Genomic DNA, 23,512 nt, shown 5'->3' with positions numbered 1-23,512 from the left:
TACTTACAGAAATTACCTGCCTTCCTATTAGAGACGTTTCAGCAAGTCTGCAAAATGACTTGATAAAAGAGAAAAATACATCAATTTTGGTTTTGAATATGTTTATCATTTTATAAACAGGCCCTTCTGCAGACATGCTGTCTTGGTTAATTCCCATCTCATCTAAATTGCTCCCCACGTGCCTGTGCCAATGAATGTGTCTGTGTATCTTGCGATGGACTGGCATCTTGGGTGACTGGCATCTCTGTTTTGTGCCAGGTTAGACTCTGGCTCACCATAATCCAGTACTGGACTAAGCAGTTTTTGAAAATGTATGAAATATGTAGAATATACACATTTCTATTTAGCATCAACTGCTAACTACTATTATGCTAACATCTTTATTGAATCTAGGTCAAATATGCTACAGGATTATAGTTTTTCAGTATTAAATTGAAACTGCACATATCTCTGCATCTCTGATACAATCTTATGGGATTGAGGAATTTCCAAGCAAAGAATTTTTAAAGACAAATTTATTTTTCAGAACCCAACAATGCTCAATCTTGAATGTAACCAAGAAGAGTATTTTTCCTGTCATTTGATTCTCTAATTGCTGTTAAGAAGAGGGAATTACAGAGGTTCATTACAGAGCTCGTGTGATTCTGATTAGGGTTCTCACTCCACTGTGTTTGGAGTGCAGGGTGAAGACTGTAGCCCAGATGTTGCCAGCTCATGTCTGGGCTGTGTCACTGTGCAGCTCTTGTAAGCTTGTGGCTTTGTGTGTGAGAGCTCCACCACATACCCAGTTTCTGCTAATTGTGTCATGGGCTCTGCGGGGCTTGGAATGTGTGAAGAGGGTTGAAAAAATCACCCCCCGTGATTTTCTCTGTTTTCTGTCCTTTGTGTAGGGTCCCCAGGCTAAGTCACAAAGCTCAAAGGGGGTCTCTTCCACTACAACACTCTTTCTAGTTGGGAACTTGGCAGGGCTGCCACCCACCTCTCTCATGCTCTCTGCTGAGGCAGTCCGTGTCCACGGTATAAACCCAACCCAAGAACCTGCCTCATGGTTCTCTCTTATCTAAGGTGTGTGGCATGTGTAGAAATATTGAGACTGGAGATGAGAGTCTCTCGGCAGCTTATATATTAAAAAAAAAACCCAGCTTACACTCTTTACACCTGTGCATCTCAATGAATAACACATTGGTGCCCTATGCAATTTTTTTCTGGTTTGCTGATGTTTCCTTAGTGTTATATTAACACTTACATGCCTTTCACGCACCTATCACACTCTGCTGACAGCAGGCAGGAGGTCCACACATGTTCTGAAACCAGCCTTGTTTGTCTTGGGCTTTGGATGAATTCCATAACAATTTTGCACATGTTACCTGAGGTAACTGGTAACTTGATATGAGGATAGCATTCTTTGCAAAAGAAAAAAAAATATTCCTGATATACATACAGGATATTTTTTCAATGTAGCGTGTGGTGTGAGTTTGAGGAGATGACAAGAGCCTTCTGCCCAAGAAAGCTTCAGACATTCTGAGGAGCCAGTCCATTACCAGACAGTAAATACATCTTTCCACCCAGCTGCCTATAGGTCACCCGTGTGGAGACTTCTGTATATAATGGTTTTTCACAGCCAGCACAGCTGGGCAGGGCCTGCTGGCGAGACCCTGGCTATGCCAGGCCAATGCAAGAGCTTTTTCCAAGTGTGGCCAAAGTCGGATGTTCTTGTCACGTGATGATGTGGGTTAGTATTTATGGGATTGTAATATGATATGTTTTAAAAAACCATGTTACCGAACAAGCAGAATCCTTCCATCTAACTATAACTTTCCTTGCATTCTTAAGAGTCTTGATGCTAACCCAGTAAGATTAGTCATTCTTAACCTTACACATGCAGTCTGTTTGTTCTTACTATGTTGTCAGAGTGCAGGTATATGTGTGCCTACAGTTAGTCTGAATCTAATTCAAATATTATTTTCCACCTGTGATTCTTGCATTAAACAGTTAACGTTTAAAAAAAATAATATTTTTCTCCTTATTTGCTAACCTTTGTCCTTTACACCATACAGTATGTGCTTAATGTTCTTAAGGGGTGCTTGGCAGTAGCTCCAGTTCTGCTTCCAAACATACAAGGAGCTGCCTTTGTTTTGTTATTAAGAATGTCAACAACAGGTATAAATGTGAATGGCAGTGTTATTTAGTCAAGTAAGTGCACATCCTGAAGGTGATGTTGAAATTTCCATTGAAATGAATAGTTATCTCGAAGTGATTTCTGCCACATTCTCAGATCTGCACAAACATACCAACAGTGGAAACTTCTCTGATTTGGTCTGTCTGCTCAAAACAGGTCTTATCTTTTCTGGGTTCTTAAATGCCATATTTGCCTTTTCTGTTATATCCTGTTTATTCTATGGATGCTTTATTTTCTTGATGGAAACATGTGGGTATTGTAGGTTTTTTTTATTTAAAGTTACATGAGCTAGAGTTATGTGCTAATATGGACAGTATTTGAAATTGTGTGCAAGTAACCATACTTACTGTAATTCTGTGATATTTTCAGTTGTTTGTCAGAGAAGTAATGCTCTAACCAGGTGGTTATATCTTTAACATTTGTGATCCACATTGAAGATTCACTTCCCTGTCAGGCCTTATATGGTTCATTTAAAATCACTGGGTTTCTTATACTAAACCGGATTTGGTGTCTTCCCTTCCTCTATTTTCCAATTCCATCTACATACTGACACACACTAGAAACACAGCAACTACAGGATTTCTGTGTCCGTTGCAGAATGTCTTGTTGGCGTTTTCTAAATCCAATTCAGAGAAACAGTTATGCTGGTTTTCATTAACATGTTATTGGCGTGGTCTTCATTAATGTCATCATCAGTCCACTGCAAGATGAAGGACTCTTCATGGTTCTACCTCAAACCTTCATCTTCAGCTATTCTCATTGACCTTAGTCCGGAATATTCATTGATCATTCCTGTGTTTCCTTGGCTCTGTCACAATCCGTTCTTCTTGTAAAACTGTAGGTCTGATCCCTCTGCCATTTTATGCTCTTCTGTCTAATGACATTTTTTTCTACTGTATCTTATTCATAATATGTTCAATTTCCTATGTCTCTTTGCTCCTTCATTCTGAGTCCTTCATTTTTCCCAAACGGGGACTTCCAAGAAGATTATACAAGTAGTTCTTGTGTGTCTGTTGTGTGCATCATCCAGGTGGATGCTGCACATTGGTGGTGGTGGAGGGGAGTCCCCATTACCTGTAAAGCGCTTTGAGTGGAGTGTCCAGAAAAGCGCTATATAAGTGTAAGCAATTGTTATTATTATTATCAGTATATAAACAGATGAACAAAATACAGGAAGGGAAAACCAAAGACTACAGCAGAAACATACCCTGTACCCTGGGATGTCCCAGGGTTTGCTGTTTTATCAGGGGACTAAGAGACCCTGACCCTGACAGAGATGAGCCAGTTGCGCATTACTGCTTGGGCAAATCCTGGTCACAGCTGGCCTGTGACGTCATAATACCCGAATCACCGAGTTCTCCTAAACAAGCACCTTTAACATGCAAAACACTTTTGGAGCCCCCATACAACCTTGATTTTAGTTGAAACAATTTGAGCTGATCTAACATCAACGAAAGTTTCTTTTAATCTTAAATACGAACAGTTATTGTAATCAATCTACTGTACGCACTTCATTTCATAAATATTTACAGCAAATGAAATGCAGTTGATGACATATCTTTAAATTATCCATCCGAGGGGATTGTTATGAAAAGCAAACTATAACAGCAGGCAGCTCTTTCTTAAGCTTTGTATTTATATGGAAAGCTCATATTGATTTGTTTTTTGAATTTTTCTTCTTGCAGTGTAAGCATTCCTTTCGATAGATGACCATGAGAAGGAACATCTGCTTTCTTTCACAGTGTCTTTTCTTTAGATAATGCCATCACTCTTTAAATTAGCTTTTGGCACACAAAGTGGCTTCCTGAAACTTCACCTGCTTTGCAGTTTCCAGGAGACTCGCCCAGTTTCCAGTTGTGACTGGAACTGTCCTCAGCAGCCAGAGACTCATGTGGACCTCACTGAGGCAATGGGGTACTTCAGCATGGGCACGGCTCTGTTTTTTCATTGAGGTGCATGCAACACCGCGTAATAAAGTTCGAATTCAAGCTGGCAAATAAATTACGAAAATATCCAGTTTGAACTAGAAAACCGCAAGGAGATTTGAAGGCTTCCTGGCAAGTAGCTACCCACTTCCTTCTGTGAGTGAACTGCAAGCAAACTGCCATCTTAATTGCAGGATGCCAGTTCTTGTGACAAGTTTAATGGCTTACATGTGCTGGTGTAGCCGCCCTTGTACGACGCTGGTAGGCATGCTGGTCTTTGAACATGAGCAAGATTTATGGCCACCGAGGTAGAAAGGAAGCCCAGTAATGGAGCTGTGCTCCTGCCTGGATAAGCCAGGTTTAATTCTGCTGATGTCTGTTACAAGGAAGCTGTGTGTTTATACAACATTTACACTGACTTGAAAATCCCTTAAGGTTAGTTTGCACTTAGGGGGCTCAAAAGCAGCTGGAATGAAGTTCAAGACATAAATTATGTTTTGTAGCCACACTGTAGTTAACAGGATGTTGTTGCTAATGTTGAGGAACACTGCATTAACTGTTACAAGTGCAGTAACATGGGGATTGAACACCATTCACTGGTTGTGTCAAAAGTGCATTTATGTTGTGTGCTGAGGAAGGCTCTGGGTGCTTTAGAACTGTTTGAAGTAGGGGGGTTTTGGAGGTGTGCTGGGTGTCTGGACTGCACAGTCATGATCATCTAGTTTAACGCATTCACTGGATTCATAAGTGCACTTATGCACATGTGACTGTTGCTTTACTCAGTCCAACAGTCATGAGAGCTGAGTGATTTCAGCTTAGAGCACACTCCATCTGTGACAATCTTTCTGCTATGTTTGGCCTTGGGCTTGCTTTGCACTGTGTTTGTTTTCTGTCTTGGCTGAACCAGAAATGTATTAATTACAGAAAGACATGGGAAAAGGTCTAAACTTGCTGGGCTGTTGACTTTCAGAAAAACCGAGGTGAAAGTGTACTGTAGGGTGGGTCATGTGCCAAGGTTCTGAGTTCTGATAGAAAGTTAGACAAGACAAGTTTAGGATCTAATCTATTAGTCTATGAACTGAAGTGTCAGCCCAAACTCTCAAAGAAACTCTGAAAATGATTGGTTCCTGTAGACGTTGTGCCTGATATGGGGTTCTGGAACTAATCAGAGAATACTCACTCTTCTGGTCACGTTTTTAAAATAAAATTAGAACTGGCTTTTATTTTTGTTATAATGACAATTTTATTATCTGGAATCGGCAGGTGTTTGTTTTTCACTTCTCAGAACACAGCTATGAACCCATGAATGGGAAAGAATGGGGAAATGTTGGCAGACTCCCTTCCTCCCACCTTTGAGCTACACTATCTGTGGAACTCATCCTCACCTCACAGGCACCACAGGTCTGTACGAGGGGGTCACTGCCGACTGGAGGAGAGGCCCCACTGAAAGCACCATTTGACTGCAAGCATTCAGGAGGCTGCAGTGGTGTCTGAGAGCCAACAGAGCCCTGGCAGAACAATCCCATCGTACTCTTGGTGGCTGTCTGAGAATTGTGCACCGCTGCTTGGATAAGCCTGCTCACAGTCGGCTAGTGCCATGATGCAGGCTCAAAACCGCGATCAGAAAGCTCAGCCTGCACTTGGGTTGGTGCCTTTACCAGCTGAACCACTCAGGACCCCAGTCTCAACACATCTTAGAGCCATAACAAAATAATGGTTATCATCATGCATCCTCATGCATCCTCACGAAAAATCAAAAACCACTGGGAAAGCTCCTATCCTAAAAGTGATAGTGAATCCCCTCGAATAACAGGCAGAAAGCTGCACTGTTCCTTCATCCTTCAGCATTACCCTTGCTGCAAGGTGATTAATTTGAGGCATTGAAAACATGTACATGATTTGGGGTTGTGCCTTAAGCTATTATCAAAGGAGCAACAGGATGAGGGAGGAAAAAGCACCATTTGCTTTCCGTCTGCTATCCACATATTAATTGGAAGGTTAATATTTGAACAAGATGTTCAGTGCGTAAGCAGGTTGTTTTCCTGGTCTGCACCAGAGCGTCAGACACGTTTGCAAGCTATGTTTACACTCATGAAAGGAGACTGATTTAGATCCAACCAGTAGCAACTGAACCGCTGAAAATCATTGGTTCCTGTAGATGTTGTGCCTGATATGTGGTTCTGCAACTAATCAGAGAATACCCACTCTTCTTGACACAGCCCTAAGGATTTTAATGTTCTTTATTTAGTCCTCTGCTCTGGCCAACAAGATGTGCAAAGGCAAGCTGTTACAGTAACTAGGAATTAAACTCAGATAAGATGGAGTTACCCCATCTTCAGCTCTGCTTTTGTCAAGCCAGCTTCCTTTCTGCCTTATTTTCCCTCTTCCCGTCACTGCTACAGTATGTGACAGTTTCTTCTGAAACTCTTCTTCTGAAAACCAAATCCTGTTTTGCATATGGGCTGTCTTTTCTTACGGAGAATCATGTGTGACGCCGTAAACACGTTTGTCCAGTTTGCTCAGCTGGAGTCGAGAGCAGCAAACTCAGATTAACCTGTCAGAGGGAAGCCAGTCCATTCTGAGAACGTGAGAAGCAGGAAGAATATGTTTTTTTTATTACTGTGGAGACCAGGTTACATTGTCGGTGTGTGTGAGGTGGCATTTAGGAACAACCTCTGTACAACTAACAATTAAAGACCATAACTCTAGCAAAAACGCAAAAGTAAATCAAATATTACAATGTAAATGTATTGAAATACCATATTAAATATAGGGTGTGAACCAACCACCACTCAACTGAACACTTAAAAATATGTATTGGAATCATGATCAGATAATCCTGTTTAAGGTCCTGCAACAGTAATACTATTCCTGCAGAGCCATACAGACAGGGCCACACCTTGCACTGCCTGTTCCTCATTAGAATAAAAATATTTGAAATTTACGGGCTGAGTCAGTGAGACAGTCTCCCTCCTTTTTCTTGGGAAGGACTTCAGTTTACTTTGGTTCAAATTTTGGATAATCTGCATATTTTCTCTGGCACCTCACTGGATTTTCTCAAATCCAGAAGAGCAGGATGTGTAGATTGGAGCTAAATCTCTGTAGCAAGCCTAGTTAAAGTCAAATATTCCCTTACATTTTTGCTTAATTAGGTCTTTCCGAGTGCAAATAATGAGGGTCTTTCTGCATCATCTCCTTTATTGTGTGTGCTCTTGGAAATTGATCTTGGGGAGTGTGCCATTTAACTGAGCAATCCAGAAGACGTTGCTCCTGAAATAAAATGATTTGGCTTTGGGAATTGCAAAAGGTTTTGTTGCATCACTTCCTTCTCAAGCATAACTTACAACATGCCAGGTCTACTCACAGATTTAAATATATTGGTTTCTTAGTTGACTTTCAAAGCACATTGAAATTATGCACCATGCATAGTTGCACCATTACGTCTCTTGCCATCCTGTGCTGATCCTACAGTACCATTGGTGCTGACGAGAATGGGATAGGGCTCAGCATTGTATATGATCAGCAAAAAAATAATATATATCATAGGCTATTAGTTGCTTACATTGAAATAACCTACCTACAAACTGATCTTTCATTCTTATGCACATTCTTCAACTGCAGTGCAGATAACTGTGATGTGCTTGTGGTCCTGCAACAAAGACAAAGATCAAGGTCCTGAAAACCAGAAGCTCTAGAACTGTGTGGATCAGTATATCCGGTAAGATTTTTACTTGACTTTTGTAAATGATATACATCCAAGGTGGATACAGACAAATATTTACTTGCAATCGGGCAGAAATGGAAAAGAAAGACTAAAGCAGCAGCTAACCACCTCAAAGTCTTCTGTTAAAGATCAATATTTGCCTTGGCTGCAGTGTTGAAATCCAATTGCAAAAATATCTGTCCCACTCAGTATTGTTCTCAGACATCCATTGCAGTTCACCAGGCCACTGATGGTTACCTCTGCAGAAAAAATTACGGAGGCATAAGTTCTTTTTACACTGGAAAAAAAAAGAATTATGAATCCATGTATTTATCGTCATTTTTTGATGAGATTCCTTCCGCATTGGGGAGTCTAAGAAAATAAGAACATTTACCAATGTCATCTAAATCTTTCTTGTTTTTATTTCTGATTCACTTCATTCTTTACTGTTCTTTTGTTGAAAAAATGTACAGTATTTTATTGTCAGTTCCATTGCAATATTCCGTCTATCCCCTCTCCTCCCAAATTAAAATATAAGGATAATGTGAGGATGACAAACTTCTGCTGTAGGAGTGAACATTATCATTTTTTTCTGCACTCTCTCTCTTGTGCCCCTTATCAAGGTGGATTTTGTTTAAAGGTTAGATATCACTGCACTCCTTTTTCACAAATGTAGCACAAATCTCAGCTTAAAAAACAGTTCTGGTAGCAGTTTGCTTAATATGTCCTTATCCTCTTTCTGTTGTGGTTTTGGCTTGATTACTATATCCTCCTGCAGATGTCTGGCAGGACAGATAGTGAATTGATTTAAAACAATTTTCATCCACTGGATGGTTTGCCAAGCAAGATAGGATTTACCCTTCGTGGCAGGGATCCTGAATAGCAGTCTGCAGCAGCCACAGAGATTTCTGGTTTTCCTTCCATCTCAATTTCCCATCGTTTCAAAACAAACTAGTGATTTTCTTAATTTGGACAAACTGTGTTCAACTTTTCTTTTGGTTGTTTTTGTTGATTTATAGGTGTATTTAAAATACAGCTCCTATAAAACACACAGGGCCATATGTCTTTTTGGCCCGAAGAACTGGAAAAAATAAGTCCAGTTAATCAAAGTTCATTTATGTAACTGGGAGCACCAGTGGCAAGAACAACCCAGAAGATTAAAGGTTTGGGAGTTTCAATTCCCCCAGCCATGAATCAGAGCCAGCTGAAATGACACCGTCCGCACACAGGCATGTCTGTGTGATGTCTGATCGGAACAAAGACACAGAAGGTCTCTTACAGGACTGATCACTCTCCCAGTCTTACTGGCCAGTGATCTGACTCTGTATCAGCCCAGGACCCTTAGGTGTGAACGGTTTCTGCTCCCGTTCCATCGTTCCTTCTTTCCTCTCTTCATCTTTAGCATTTAATACAATTGCATATACATTCCTCTGCAAGGCGAATTTTAGAAGTCACTCCCTGTGTCATTTCAAGATGTTCTCTTCTCATTTTACTGTATCTGGTAACTGAAAACTGAAAAGGTAATTTGTCAGTTGGTCTCCTGGAGTCGTTGGCTTTTATATTGGCAACTGGGTGGAGCCCATGTATAAAATTAATAAACAAAAAACAAACACATTCTCTGTGTGTTTTGCCAATGATTCAAGAAGAAGTCTCTCCACTAGCCCACTGAACATGTGCCGGAAAGATGGGGGTTTGCACAATCCGATCAGGAAACTGGATAATTCTCCTTCTTTCTCCCTGTTTTATGGAGCAGAATCGGGAGTTACAACCAGGAGTCTGAACTCACAGTGCAAGTTGTGAACATCTTATAGCCTTTTAAGCTGTGTATTTTCCTATTTAATTTGCTTCTCTCTCTTTTTGACTGTTGTGTTGCTCAGTGCTCTTGTAGATATTGGTATGTCAATAGAGAACAGTCTGATTGCAGGAGCAAATAGCAATTGATAAAAAGTTTCCACTAAGGGGAGTAGGAGGTCAAATGAAGGCACGCTTTCGGTCATGCACAAATTACATGGTTTAGCCAGCCAGTGAGAAAAAGCTCACACTTCAGTATATCTTCTCACATATACAGTAGTTTACAGTTCTCAGGGCAAAATTCAGATGCATGTTTAAGGCCCATGGAAGGAAATTTGAGTTGGGCCAAGTGGTACTGTGATATGTGTGCTGCCATTTCCATTGTCCATTCTGATTTCATTATGAAGGTAAGGATTGTAAAAAGTCTAATAAAATAGAGCTTCTGTTTAGGTCAAATAACGCAGTATACTTCCAGGATGCTGTGATTGGAATAAATGGAATTTAAAAAGGGATGGAAGCTTAAAAAAACTTTAGAATCCATTCGAGGATTCTGGGATCATCCAGCTACAGACCAATGACAGAATTCTTCACTTCTTGCTTTGTTTATTCAGCGTGCCCCTTCCAACATGACACCTATCGCACCCTGGATTGTCCTTGTCCTTCTAGCCGTTTTACAAATGACTTAAGAAGCAAAAACGGAAAGGTATATGTAATAGCTTAGTAGAAATATAACTGCTGTTATAACGCCTAGAATCAGGATGAATAATAACTGCAGAAAATGGCAGAAACGCGTTCAAAACGGAAAGCTGTCAACAGAAGGTGGATGTAGTTGTGGAGTGAGGTGGTATAAAATTGTACAGTTCTCTTTCAAGGAGCAGGTATTCTCTTACTGCAGTGCAGATGCCGGGCCACGATGATACTGGAAGACGGGAGCATGAATCTGTTCAAGGCTAGACCAACAAGCTGCATTAACCCAGACCTGTCTCTCTCTTCTCTCTCTCCTGTTCTAATTCCAGCTGGTCAGTGCGCCACCCTCCTGCTGTCCCCAGTGTGGCCATCTTTAGCCTGAACGTAATCCAGTTGACCCCCCGCCCCCCCCAGCCCTGCCCAGCTCAGCAGTCTCCCATGGCAACCAGCAGGTAATACCGTCATCTGGATTAGTTTGATCCACTCTGCAGTATGTGCCCTGAAACAGGTATTCTCTGGCCCACTTTGTAAAGCTGTTTCTGCCAACTGGTTTTTAGATGCAAATGTTTCACAACTGCAAGAAAACAGGAGCTGCTACTCGGTCGTTTTTTTTTTTTTAAGTCTGTCTCTTGCTTTCTCAATCTCTCTGTCTCGCTAGAGGATCGATGGCGGTAATATTACAAATACGGTTGTTGCGAATGTCTCTCCCAAGAAATACATACGGGTAGATGGTGGTACTGTATGGTCGCACAGTTCCTGGGTCCTGGGTTTGAGTCCAGGCTGGGGTACCTAATGTGTGGAGGCTGGATGTTCTTCTCCTGTTCACTGGGGTTTTGCTGGGAATTCTGGTTTCCTCTCTCCCCCCAGAGGTATGCTGTATAGGTTAATTGACCAAAAACATGTCTGCTGCAATCAAGGTGCATGCTTCACAGTTCATTGAAAGATGCAATCTTTATAGCATGACCTCACTACTGCCTCCCATAACACCATTCCTCAGTGCATCTGCGTTCTTAGTATTTTTACATCTCGTATATCTTGTCTATTTATCTTGTCGCTGTACTAGTGGGAATAGGGTAATTGTGAAATGCAAACGTTAGTGTTCTTACACTGATGATTCAGTGCTCTGTTAGTGTGTAAATAAGTAATACTGGGTGTTTTTCAGAATCATGGGAAAGAACGGGAAGGTTTTATTACAACTCATATAATCCAAAGTAAAGGGAATTGCATATTCAGTTTACGAATTATCACCTTACGACAGTTTTCAAGAAATGAATTATATTTGTAAATCAAGGGATAGGCGTGTCTGTTGATGGCTTCTGCAGTTTTATTTGCTATGATCCATATACAATATTAGATATGTCAACACTTGTCCCAAAATTTCACAACCTATCAGGTTTCATAGAGGTTTCAGCCAGTGGTTTAAAATGATATTGATTTAGACTGAATGGCCAGAATTTGGTCCAACTAAGAAACCAAACATTTGGAATTGAAAACCCCACACCCTGCGGCTCTCTGGTGAAGCCTTGAGGCACTCTCTTAGATACATATGCTGCAGAAACACATGTAATTCTTCTGATATATCACTGCTTTACTAGAAGCGATTCACCTCAGCTCTGTGTGACAGAATGTCACCAAGTCTTGATGGAGAAATGGATATCTGCTGCTGTCAGCCAGAGCTGCGTGACATTCGCTTTTGAGAGGCAGGAGAGTGAATACAAAGGATCCCATCAGCAAAAAAAGACCCTGAAAAGCAGTGTGGATTTAGGGGTTAGAGTGACCTCTGACGTGCTGCAGCAGGGATGGTGGATATTGCCATAGTTACCCCTCCCTGTGATGACGTGGGGCAGCTTCAGTTTAATTTTCTTCCCAACAAGTAGAGCTGCTGTTCGCATGAAAACAAAGGTCAGTCCAGCTTCCAGGATGGAAGAAGAGCTGCAGAGAAGTGAATGGAGCACGAGGGGGAAGGTGAAAACATAGGAGGGAGTGTAAAATTGGATTCAGAGAATGAGATGCGTCGTTGATGGATCATTACAGAAAAAGGCTTTTCTCTAGTCTCACCTTTGGTACAGGAGATACGGAACTGTTAACCGTTTCAGAGTTGTTTCTCTGACCGTAATAATCTCTCTCTGCTTGTTACTTTAAATTCTTGTATTATATGTGAGTGGAAGTGTATTCTATCCATGGAGATCCCTGCTTGTCCCATAATGCCCATCTAACTAATGTATACAGTACCTGTGCGTGCCATCTGTCACTAGTACTATCTTGATGAAGGCTCTGGGCTTTCTCTGTGTTGCTAATTTCCCTCCAGGTGCTAGATCTTTGATCCTATGAACCCTCTTGAGGTGATGATGGCATAAATCTAGAATTGATACAGTATGATTGCTCAGCATCTCCCATCCAGCTCAATATGAAATCTGCAACATTGGGACATTTACCTTATTGTTTTTCATGCAAGCTCTTCTTTTGCGCAGTCGTTTTGGTCATGAAAGGAAGAAACTTAGATATCTTTTTGCATTCTTTCTTTTCCTGAGCCAGCCAGCAGGCGAGTTTAATGAATTTATCCCCTCCTCCAAAAATATTTTTTTTAAATGGAAAGGGACTGATGAAACAGAGAGAGAAAGTTCTGTGCAGGCATCCGGCTCCTTGCCCAGCCTGGAAACGTTTGTTTTGCACAAAGCGATCCACTGTGCACATACAATATCTGTGCACTGCCAGTGAACTTGCACCCAGCAAGGAGACTCCCTGCCAGCTGCTACCTAGTGATACCATCTTAATTATCTTCCTGTGACGCCACTACCTGGTGCTAACTGACATACCCAACAACACTAATTACCTTGCACTCACTGACCCCAGGGTGAACTCACACCATCCAAAGGGATTTTCCATTAGTTCTTCTTGGACAGGATTCCCATTATTTCCTTTGGGCTGCTGGAATCTCATATGGCTGCAATAAATCTGCTTTCCAACTTAAAAGTGCAGCTGAAAGATGTTTGGTTTGCCCCCGATGATCCCCTTTTTCTCTCTCTTTTGCGAAAATGGGAGACAGGGATAGAATAACAATCAAAAAAGCCCCAAGGACAGTGTGCTGTCAGTTTGTTGCTGGGACTTCTCCAGATTTGGTTGTGCATTTGAGAGAAAGAAAACCTCTCAGCTTGCCATTGAAAAATGCCTGCATGCACTGTGGAAATGACAAGTTTGTTTGCCCATTCTGGGCACTCTACTGAATATTTTGGGTCTAAATTATCTTGGCATAAAATCAATTAAAACAATATACAATATGATTGTTACAAATGTAGAATGGTTTCTTCAGCTGGGGCACTGAGTCATATTGGTAAATGTCCAACTACTAATGTAGATAACTGCTTTGGTCTAACTGTAGGTATATACATTTTTTTTACAAATTCTATACTGTAGAATATAAACTCAATGGTGTGCAAGATAACTGATTTGATCACCAAATACTAGGCCCTGGCATTGATTGCAACTGCGTCACAAGAGAGGAGGGAGCACTAATGAGTATTTTGCTAATTACTGCGTCCTGCTGTTCTAAAATGAGCAACTTTTACACCTCTGTGGTGTAAAAAGGACCAGTGCCTACTGTGTCATTGATACTCAAGGCCAAGCTGTACTTGTATGCCGAGCTGTAGTGTATGTGCCTTCTCCATCCTGTGCTTGGCATTTGTGTTGCACGTTATTGTATCTTCGTGCAAAGTCATCACATTTTCTTACAAGAGGTCAAATGACAAAGGCCTAGGGGGTGTTACAGGCGTAAGGCTGATGGGGAGCAGGAATGTAAAAATGTGTGCCGATTGATTTTTCTCAGGTCAGGTTTCTGTAAAGATATGAATTTAAAAAGATTTAAGGAGAATAGTATTGCCATGAGACTGGTTTGTTTAAATTGGGTGTGAGCATTGACAGGTTCCATTCCCATAGTCCAGAAGGAAAGCTGCAACATCTTACACTTCAGACACTGGCGGCTCCTCCATCACAGCACAGCCAACAACGACATACAACTGCGTTCCTTTCAGATAAAAATCAGACCATTTTTTATATTTTTGGCATTCTGTGGTGGTTTTCATTGTGATGGGAAGGCTTCTGGAAGGTTTCTGGGGATCTCTGGCAATATCCATTCAGGGATGGTGTTTTGAACAAAAGTGCTTACTTGGATGCTGAGAGCACAGGCTGGGTTCTGTGATCCAGTCAAGCCACCAGCCTGTAAGGAACCGTAAGGAGGAGGCATGCAATTGACAGAGCACCACCGGAGCAGTGGTGGGATTTGCTGGCTAAGGCTTTCTCAGCTTTCTGTTCTGGCACATGGCAGCTGCTTTAAGTTGCTGAGCACCTGTCGGCTTGCAATGATGTCAGCAAAAGACATGCTGTTCCTCCAATCGACGCTTACTCTCCTGTTAGGCACTGTGGAGCTCACAGCATGTCAAATGTTGAATGACTCTACAGGAGAAGGAGTTGGAGCATGTGCTGTATGGGTCTCATTCCTTCCTGTGACAGAGCAGCTGTTTCTCTGCGCTTCCCTATAATCCCACCACCCCTGCACACATCTACAGGTAATATTTGGATGTGACACACAGAACTTTAGGAATTGTGAGGAGTGTCTATACAAGAGATAGGACCCTTGCAAGCCCTACACACCCAACATTATCAGCTACCGTCTCAGGAACTGCTGGGGCGATCTCAGCTAAAACCTCAGAAGATGTGCAACTACAATCTGATCTGGGAGCAGCCAAGAACACTAGCAGTGTGTAAAAATTCTGGAGCAAGACCTTCACCAGTTTCATTTGCCTGCAGACGCCTGATGATATTCATTTGATCTACCTAGTAGTTCTTATGAAAAGTGCTTCAGTATTCAACCATGCTTGAATCATCATCACCTATAAACAAAGATATTCTATTCAGGTTGGAAACTGTCCTGTACATTATATAATATTACTGTATAACACATGTACTGTATTATAGTGCCTTCCCCACCATGTTTATATGAAGATAAAATATCTCCAATCTGTCTTATTTTTACACAGACGATTAGTACTTGTAGCTGACTTGGTAACTTCAGAGGGGCAAAACTAGAACCTCGAAAAGAACCTAAAAAAGTATTTTCATATAAGCGACTTGTAAATTCTATATAAAAACAATTTATAATTGGTATTGTTTAGTGGGGAATGATTTAGACAGAACAAGATATAACGCAGTGCATAAGGAGTATGATTGGAAAGCACCTGGGTAATGTCTGGTAGTGTCAGCTAAGTCTTAATATCTTTTAAATGGATTTCAGCTTAACTTGAAATAAATGTTCCTGCCGTTCCAACTGGCAATGGCAAGAATACATTCTTTTAACCAGCACATCCCAAAAAATCCAGAAGTACTTTACTGTACTGCTAAATACCAGAATTCATGGCAATGAAAAAAAGATATGAACTAGTTAGCGGATATTTGTTACGACTTAATTTTTTTTCTGTAATATTGGCAGTGCTGTTTTCTTTCAGATGCAAACAAATAATCTTATAACTTTAAAATGTATTGAATTAACGAGACATGATAATGTTTTTTTTAAAATAAGCAGCAAGTGTAAGAGAATTTATTAAATGTGTTGTTAACTATGATTCATCACAATACCAAAAACACTGACATGGGCATTGAGGAATTACATTCATCTATGCAGCCCAAGATTCTTGTAATGAACCCAGAATATTGAATGGTATTACCAGGTCTGTAAAATATAAAACTACTACTTTTAGTAATTTCTCAGGCAGTAAATGTTAAGGGGTTAGACATCTCATGAAATCTTTGTGGGGCATTCAGATGCAGGATGTATAATGATGTCTGATGCTTATATAAAGGAGAAATGCGATGAGTGATTAAAGAAAGAGATTGGGAAGGAATGTTCAATAACAGTGTAGCATGAAAGCTGTATTTTGTCAGAAAACTAAACCAATGAAATGTGGGCGTTTCATTTCCTATCACTTCATTCCTATTTCTTGTCCATATGCCATGAATCCTTAAACGAACTCTGGCACAACCTCTTTCTCTTGGCTATAACAAAACCTGATAAGACAATAAAAAATACTAAGCAGGCTGTGTTATTGTGATAAAATGTTGCATTATAGAGCAATTTCTGTAGGCACTGTATTCGGAGAGGAGAAAACCAAGAGGTACTAACTCTAAGCAAAATGTTCCACTTGCCAAACGAACGCTGTGTGTAATACTCACAAGGTGGTCATGCTTAACTGTGATATTGCTCTTATAACATTAAAGGAGATTTAATTAAAGTCACTCAGAGTGAGTGACTTCAGAGTAAAAGGATATAATGAAAGGAAATAACAGTCTTGCTGCCCTGTAAATCTCTGCAAATCTCCTACAAGTTCTTGTCACCATCTGTCAATGGACAGTTCCCATTCAGAGTCTCAGCAGTGTCACAATACCCTTCAGATCCTATACTGCTTAAAGTCATTGGTTTTAATCTCTGGGTCTAAGCTCTTGCACTGCCCATTGGTGTCACTCCAGTAATTAGGACAGACAGCACCTCTCTGCTCCGGCTCTGAAGACCCACTGATTAAATGTTAACATGTTAATGGGTAACATGGGAGTCTAATCAATTATTGATGTTTTAGCTATGGAAGATGTAATTATAACTGAGCACCAAAACCTCTGTGGTTTACACTTTGTGTACTATAGTTAGGGGGCTAAAAAATGAAAATATTTCCTTTCTATATACAGTATATATATATATTTTTTTACTTCCGGCTTGTAGTATTATTTAGGGTACTTTAAACACAATAAAATGACCCAAGATTTGGTTTATCCGTGAACCAAACTGCAGAGATTCTTCAAAATAAAAGATGACAAACGTTTTTACTTACCTTTAGAATTGATTAGAATTCTCTCGGTCATGAAAAGTGAGCTTCTTCAAAAGGACAGTAACAATATCCCACTGAACAAAGGAAAAAATAGGGCTCATCTACAGATAGAGCTGTATGTCTTTGATGAGACGGACTTTTTATTTATGTCCTACATCCAATTTTTTATAAAGTTATATAGACTTATTATAGATATTACTGGGAGTTATTACAATTTGTTCTTTTTCTGGAGAATTCTAGGAGTGTGCCACAATGAACAGAGGTGAGATAGCTACAATAAGACTATTACTGCTAACATTGGGAACCTAACGAAATCTATACTGTATATATGATTTTTGCAGTTGCCTTCCCTTTTCATTCTTTTAACCATTTGTGTGTTGCTGGTTTACCATGATTTCAAGCTTTTACATAACGTCAAGAGATGTTCCTCTGCTTGGCAGTACTGATGCTATCTGCTTTATTTTTTTCTTCAAAACATATTGCAGTCCATTCACCATATGTTTCTGAGAGGAGGGACTGTACACAGATAGAAAGCGTTGTGTAAAAAGATAATTTCCTGACCCTTTGTAGCACAATTGCAGTTCCAGCAGTGGAAAGGAAGTTTCAATACTTGTCTTCACTGTGGAAACTCAAAGTGCAGCTTGACTGTTTAACAGGATGGTTTTATAAGATGAGATGCCGTGAAAAACATTCAGATCCTGGCAATAACCTCTCGAACAGATTGTCTTCACTGATGCATTCAGCACACACCATACTATAACCCTCTTTTAAAGGATAAGTTTCTTCTGATTTGAAAACGAATATATACTTACTAAAAATACATATACTGTACTCTGAACAAAACTAAATTATATACATTGGTTTGTTTTTTTTTCTGTCATTGTTCAGTGTGGTTTTCCACTATGTTGTTTGGTAGTAGTTTTACATGTGAAATGGTCTCATTGTACAAATCGTCATTATCTGATCTGAGTATCACATTGGATAGAGGGGTCTAGCAAATAAATAAAATGAAATGCATTGGATGGTGCACAAAATGAATGTAACACAGACTTAATCGAATGTAAAAAAAATCAGATAAATGAATCACAGATGTGAACAAAGGCACTGATCAAATGGTAGATTTTCAGTATGGAAGGTGGCACACCGGCCAATTGAAAAGCATTACAAATGGTAATGTCGTTTGTACTTAAAATGGCTTTATCTGTTCTCAAAAATAAAGAAAGAAAAAATCATTACAACGGCAATATCAGGTAAGACCTCCCCTGAGTACACAATCAAAATTCCTTGAAGGTTCTGACAAAGCTACCCCAGTGGATTTCTTCAGCATGAACTAGAGGGCGTAAGTGGAAACTGTGGAAGTTAATTTACATATGCAGTATAAGTGTTAGTGGGATCAGGAGGGGCTGCTCATTCTGTGGTCTGTGTGGGTCCTAAGGCCCGAGTATAGTGATGGGAACACTATACTGTTAGAAGCTGATGTCCTGACTCTTTGTGGTCATTAAAAATCCCAGGGCACTTTGTAAAAGAGTAGGGATGTTAACCCCAGTGTCCTGACCACATTTCCCCCCTGGTCTTTATCGATCAATGCCTCCTAATACTCCCCATCTTTGAATTAGTTTACTACTCTGTTCTTCTCCTCACTGATATCTAATGTGTGGTGAGGGCACCAGCTCACTTTCACCAGGTGATTTAAAAGCGAGAACGGCGTCAGGTGCTTCTTTACCCAACATGTTTACATGTTGTGGGATTATGGATCTGAAGCGACCCATCCACCTAGTCGAGATGATTCTGTGGCTTCTATCCAGAAATGGCTGGATGAGGTTCTTGAAATAATTGAGCACTAATTACCAAATGGGCTCCTGTCATTTGAAACCTTTATTATATTCTAACATTAACACAATCCTTGCCGGCCTGACAAACAGACCTCATCAGCCTCTGGACAGGCTGCTGTGGGATGTTCCTCCACTCTTCCTGTGCTGCTTCAGCCAGCTGGTCAAGGCTGACTGGTTGTCTTTTGTTATTGGCATTGGACGTTGGTCCCACTTATGTTCTGCTGGATTCAGACCAGGAGAAAAAGTTGATCACTGTAAGATATCAACATTATTTTCTTAAAACTTAGGGACTCTAGAGGCTGTGTAGACTTGTCTTCCTAAAAGAAAATCCTTACTTCTGGATTGACTAGGAGGAAAGAAAGTACTGTTCAATGAAGGAGTTTCTCACTGTATTGTTCAGCAGGAAGATTGGCCTCAGTCTCTTGCCAAAGTCAGTCTTGTGTTAGGTGAATCCTAACACACATGGCTGAAATTCCACCCTCTCACCAGTTGGCTTGAACATCGCAATAGTCACACATACATTGTCTCCTGTCAGGTCTTTTAAGGGTGAAATGGCATTCATCTGTGAATAAAACTCTTCACCAGTCTCTTAGCTTCCGTCTCACATGTTCTATGGCCCACAGGAGACAGCAATTTAGTCTCTCAGCTGTCAACATAACTCCTGAGCAGCTTCTGAGCGTGCATACTATTTTTATTCCGGCTGAGTTGCATTCATTCTGCTGATGAGCAGGTTATCTTTCCTGGAATTTCTCATGCGGTAGCTGCTGAGGCTGAAAACAATTACGCAGATGGATCCCAAGAATGAAATGAAGCTGGACTGGTACTGCCCATCAAAGTGCCAGTTTCCCTGCTGATTCCCTAGGCAGCAGCTCTCCCAGATGGGCAACCTTCAATCCTGGCAACGGCACCCAGGTGATCTTCGGTATTCAAGCAGGCAGGCTTCCAGTATATCTTTTGCAGTTCTTGCGTTAATCGAGATAACTTTTTAAATAACTATACCAATTATAAATTAATTCATAGTCGTATTTTTGACAACTTAATTACTGAACGCTGAGCACCTGTTGCATCTAGGAATTTACAAGCCTCATGGAATCTCAGAGAATAACACCATCAATAAACACACCTGTCCGTTCATTCACTATTTGAAATGTAAATAATATTGTCCTTCTTGTGGGCTATTTATGTAGAATTTATTGCACTTTCATTAAGTATTTCAAGTACATTAATTGTTTAAACACTGTAAAATAATTCAATAAATGTGTATTTAAGATTACTCATTATACTTCATGACATAAGGATTGTAGTTTGCACTGCAAAATCACTGCTTATTTGGGGTACTCAATAATGATCATTATATTATCATGGAGATCAGATTTCTTGCAATGGACCCAAAATGCTGATCCTTACTGTATTCTGATATCGTCACGCCTTCCTGATGTAGCCTTTTCTAGTCATTAATATTATAATTGCCTTACTCAGAAACGATATGTTCAATATGTGGCTGAATGCTGTTGAGTTGAGAGGTTGCCTGTGAGTCACCAGGCCTCATCCTCGCTTGCTTGTCCCACGGGGAAGCCCCTGTGCTGTGCCTGCCCCAGTCCCCGAGACCCGAGAGGGAGCTGAGAGAGGGCCAGGGTGCTTCTCCTGGCTTGCTTGCTCTCTGTCTGGCACACGGTAAGGGCTGTAAAGTCCTCCCCTGATCTTGCAAACAATCTTTCAAATTGTCCTTCGGCATCCGGGCCCTCTCCACCACTGCTGAGGAAACAAAACGGATGAGCCGCAAGATCTGGAATTTTTTGGGGGGTGAGAGGGGGGGCTCAGCACTAACACTGTGTTTAGTTTAGTGTACTAAGAATGAGGAGGGGGGGGGCACCCCTTAAATGGATTAGTTAGTTTTCCTGGAGGATTAGTGTGATAAAGAAATGAGTACAAGAAGGGATTAGCATAGTAACACCATTAGCACTGCTGCCAGAACACTACAGGCTCTGAGAGAAATCCAGGCCCCCCTTGCTAAAAAGACCAGAGGAATAAGGGGCTCCTTATTTACCTGGCGGAACTGCAATACGGAGATTTCTCCTGCAGCCTACCTATACAGTAATAACACTAGAATGTCTCTAGTAGGTTATGGTCAGGCCCCGCATTAAGCAGACCTTCATAATGCAGCTGCATTGAATGCTTATGTTTGTGGGATATGGAAGAAGGCCAATAAGCACACTCATATACATACTGTATAAGCAAATATAATCATTGTATATATACATAAAATCAGGTTTACATCTTATAAAGATTTCTGTGTCTATGAATACATATGTATGTCGTTTTAAGTAGCACCTTATCTTATACTAATAAAACACAGTACCTAAGGTATTAATAATTATTTCCTTCAAAACTTTCTTCTAATCCGGACCAGAAGAAAAGCTGAAAGGGTTCGGTTTGCCTGTGCAATACGTTTAACTCATATTTAAACCTTTCCTTTAATCCTCTTTGCATGTTTTAAAAATCCAAAATTAAACGTAAAACATGCCCACCCTGTTTCATGTGAATAAATATAACAGGACTGTTAAGGTTCAGTCTTGTCCAGACCATTAGGAATTAGTTCTAATTCATCAGTGACAGCAAATTGTGTTCAGCCAAAAGCTCGAATCACTTTGTATGTGTCAAGACTGGAATGGTTTTGATTCTCCAAGTGCTTCGCCATCAAGTACAGGCATTATTTATATTTTAGCAGGTTTTAAGGCAGAGACCTTGGGAGCCTAGAAAAGAGGTTTGTGAAGAAGTAAATACAAAATTTCTGTGACTATTTTTTTTTACATTTCTGACTTGTGCTATCTGATCTCACCCCCGCAGGGAGGTGTCAGTGAAGGAAAGGGGTGTCTGTTGTAAGGAGTAGGTCTTGCCCCCGATGCGCATCCCTGACGTGTCTGTGTCTAGTGTTTGTCGTGTCAAAGTGGTAGCACAAGCATGAGAAATGAAGTGTGCAGGGAAAACAAAATCACTAGTTTGCAAAGAACCGCAGGATTTGTCCGTAGACAGGGTATAAAATGATTCCACGTCTGTGTCTAACCATATGTAATTAACTCTTTTGTAGGCAGCAATAAAAACGGGTACAGTATATGACTTTTTTTTTAAGTTGTGCTTTTTGGAAAATATTTCCATCACAATGTCTCTGCTTCGCTTCATGCGTTTTTTCCTCTTGACTCCTGATGTGGTCTGTGGCTTCGAACCCCAAGGAAGGGATAGGGCGAAGGTGGGACACTGACAGGGTACCGTCCTGCCATGCTCGAGCTTTGTCAAGCCAGGAAGTGGTGTGCTGAGGTGACCAGCTCTTGCCAAGGGAGAGCTTCTGGGAATGGATCCCAAAATGTACTAATCGTTATGGTTTAAAAAAAAAAACTCCACAGAGCCTCTTTTATCTCCCCAGAGCAGACAGTCAGAGTCATGAAAATTGCCAACATAACTCTCATATGGCAAGAACTAGCATCCTATGATTAAGTCACTGTAATATCAGGATCCATCTCAGTATTTGTCCAAATCATGGAGTGATGAAGAAAAGTTTAATGGTGGAATTTATATAATTAAGGCGTGTAATTTCTATAACTGGGGGGGAAAGGGGCAGGGTGGACATTTTTACCCCTTTCCTGCCTTTTCACCTGTCTGGAGCAGGGCAGGGGGCATGGTAATACAGAAGCAGGGGTCTGTATTTGTGGCAGTGCACTGTGTTCCTCCCTTAGTATCAGCTGTTTTTTTTTCCTTGTGTTACTTTCAACTCAATTCAAAGCACATTCAGGAAGAAGACCCCATCCCTCCCCAGATATACACCATCAGTAACAACGAGTTTCTCCCCCTTTTAAATAATATTTCAAATCATACACCTATGCTGAAAATGCTAATTGATCTATATTACTTTTTTTAGATAAAGGGAGAATAGCAATTATAGCAATTATGCCCCTAAGATGTCAGTAATGATTCCTGCTCTCAGAAATGAAGAAGGTATGATGGATGATGCTTGGTATGACCTAGAAGGATCTGCATGGAATGCTGACTAAAGCTAAAAGGAAACCACTCAAAACTGATCCTGCTATAAATACCTTACCACCAACAGGCATATATTTAAAAAGCAGGATGCTCTTTTCATTAAAAGACCTGTGGATGAGAAAAAACGGAGATGAAGTTATTAATTTTCTTGTGTGATGTCATCCCTGAGAATGGAATGGAGCCCCCATAGTTATTATGGCAGACGGTTCTGGTCTGTGAATGCAGTGGGCAACGGTTGGCTTTGTATGGGTAGAGGAAAACCCGATGGACGATGTTTCCAGCCTTAGAGCGTCTTTGGTCAATGCTATAATATCACCACCACAGTATAATGGGAGGCCGTTTCCACTCGGTTAGGAGTGCTTCAGTGCTGTCCAATGCTGGTCTTGAAACATTTCAGAGGAGGGAGAAGTGGCATTCAGCAGGGACAGCTCCAGACACATCTCTACACCTACTCCCAGTCATTTGTCAAGGATCCTGCTCTTCACAAATGG

General features: G+C 40.8%; 1 protein-coding gene across 1 annotated transcript in view; it reads left to right on the top strand.

Moving 5' to 3' along the window:
• The window catches only part of tcea3 (transcription elongation factor A (SII), 3), a 77,806-nt gene that overhangs the window by 25,743 nt on the left and 28,551 nt on the right, over positions 1 to 23,512 (top strand). Inside the window, exon 2 of the mRNA XM_088602863.1 lies at positions 10,615 to 10,737. The gene's annotated coding sequence lies outside the window, so the exon portion shown is untranslated. The remainder of the gene's footprint in view (positions 1 to 10,614; positions 10,738 to 23,512) is intronic.

This window comes from Lepisosteus platostomus, chromosome 13, assembly GCF_059453375.1.
Source record: "Lepisosteus platostomus isolate fLepPlt1 chromosome 13, fLepPlt1.hap1, whole genome shotgun sequence".
NCBI classification, from domain to species: Eukaryota; Metazoa; Chordata; class Actinopteri; order Semionotiformes; family Lepisosteidae; genus Lepisosteus; species Lepisosteus platostomus.
This window is presented reverse-complemented; position numbering and strand designations above follow the sequence as displayed.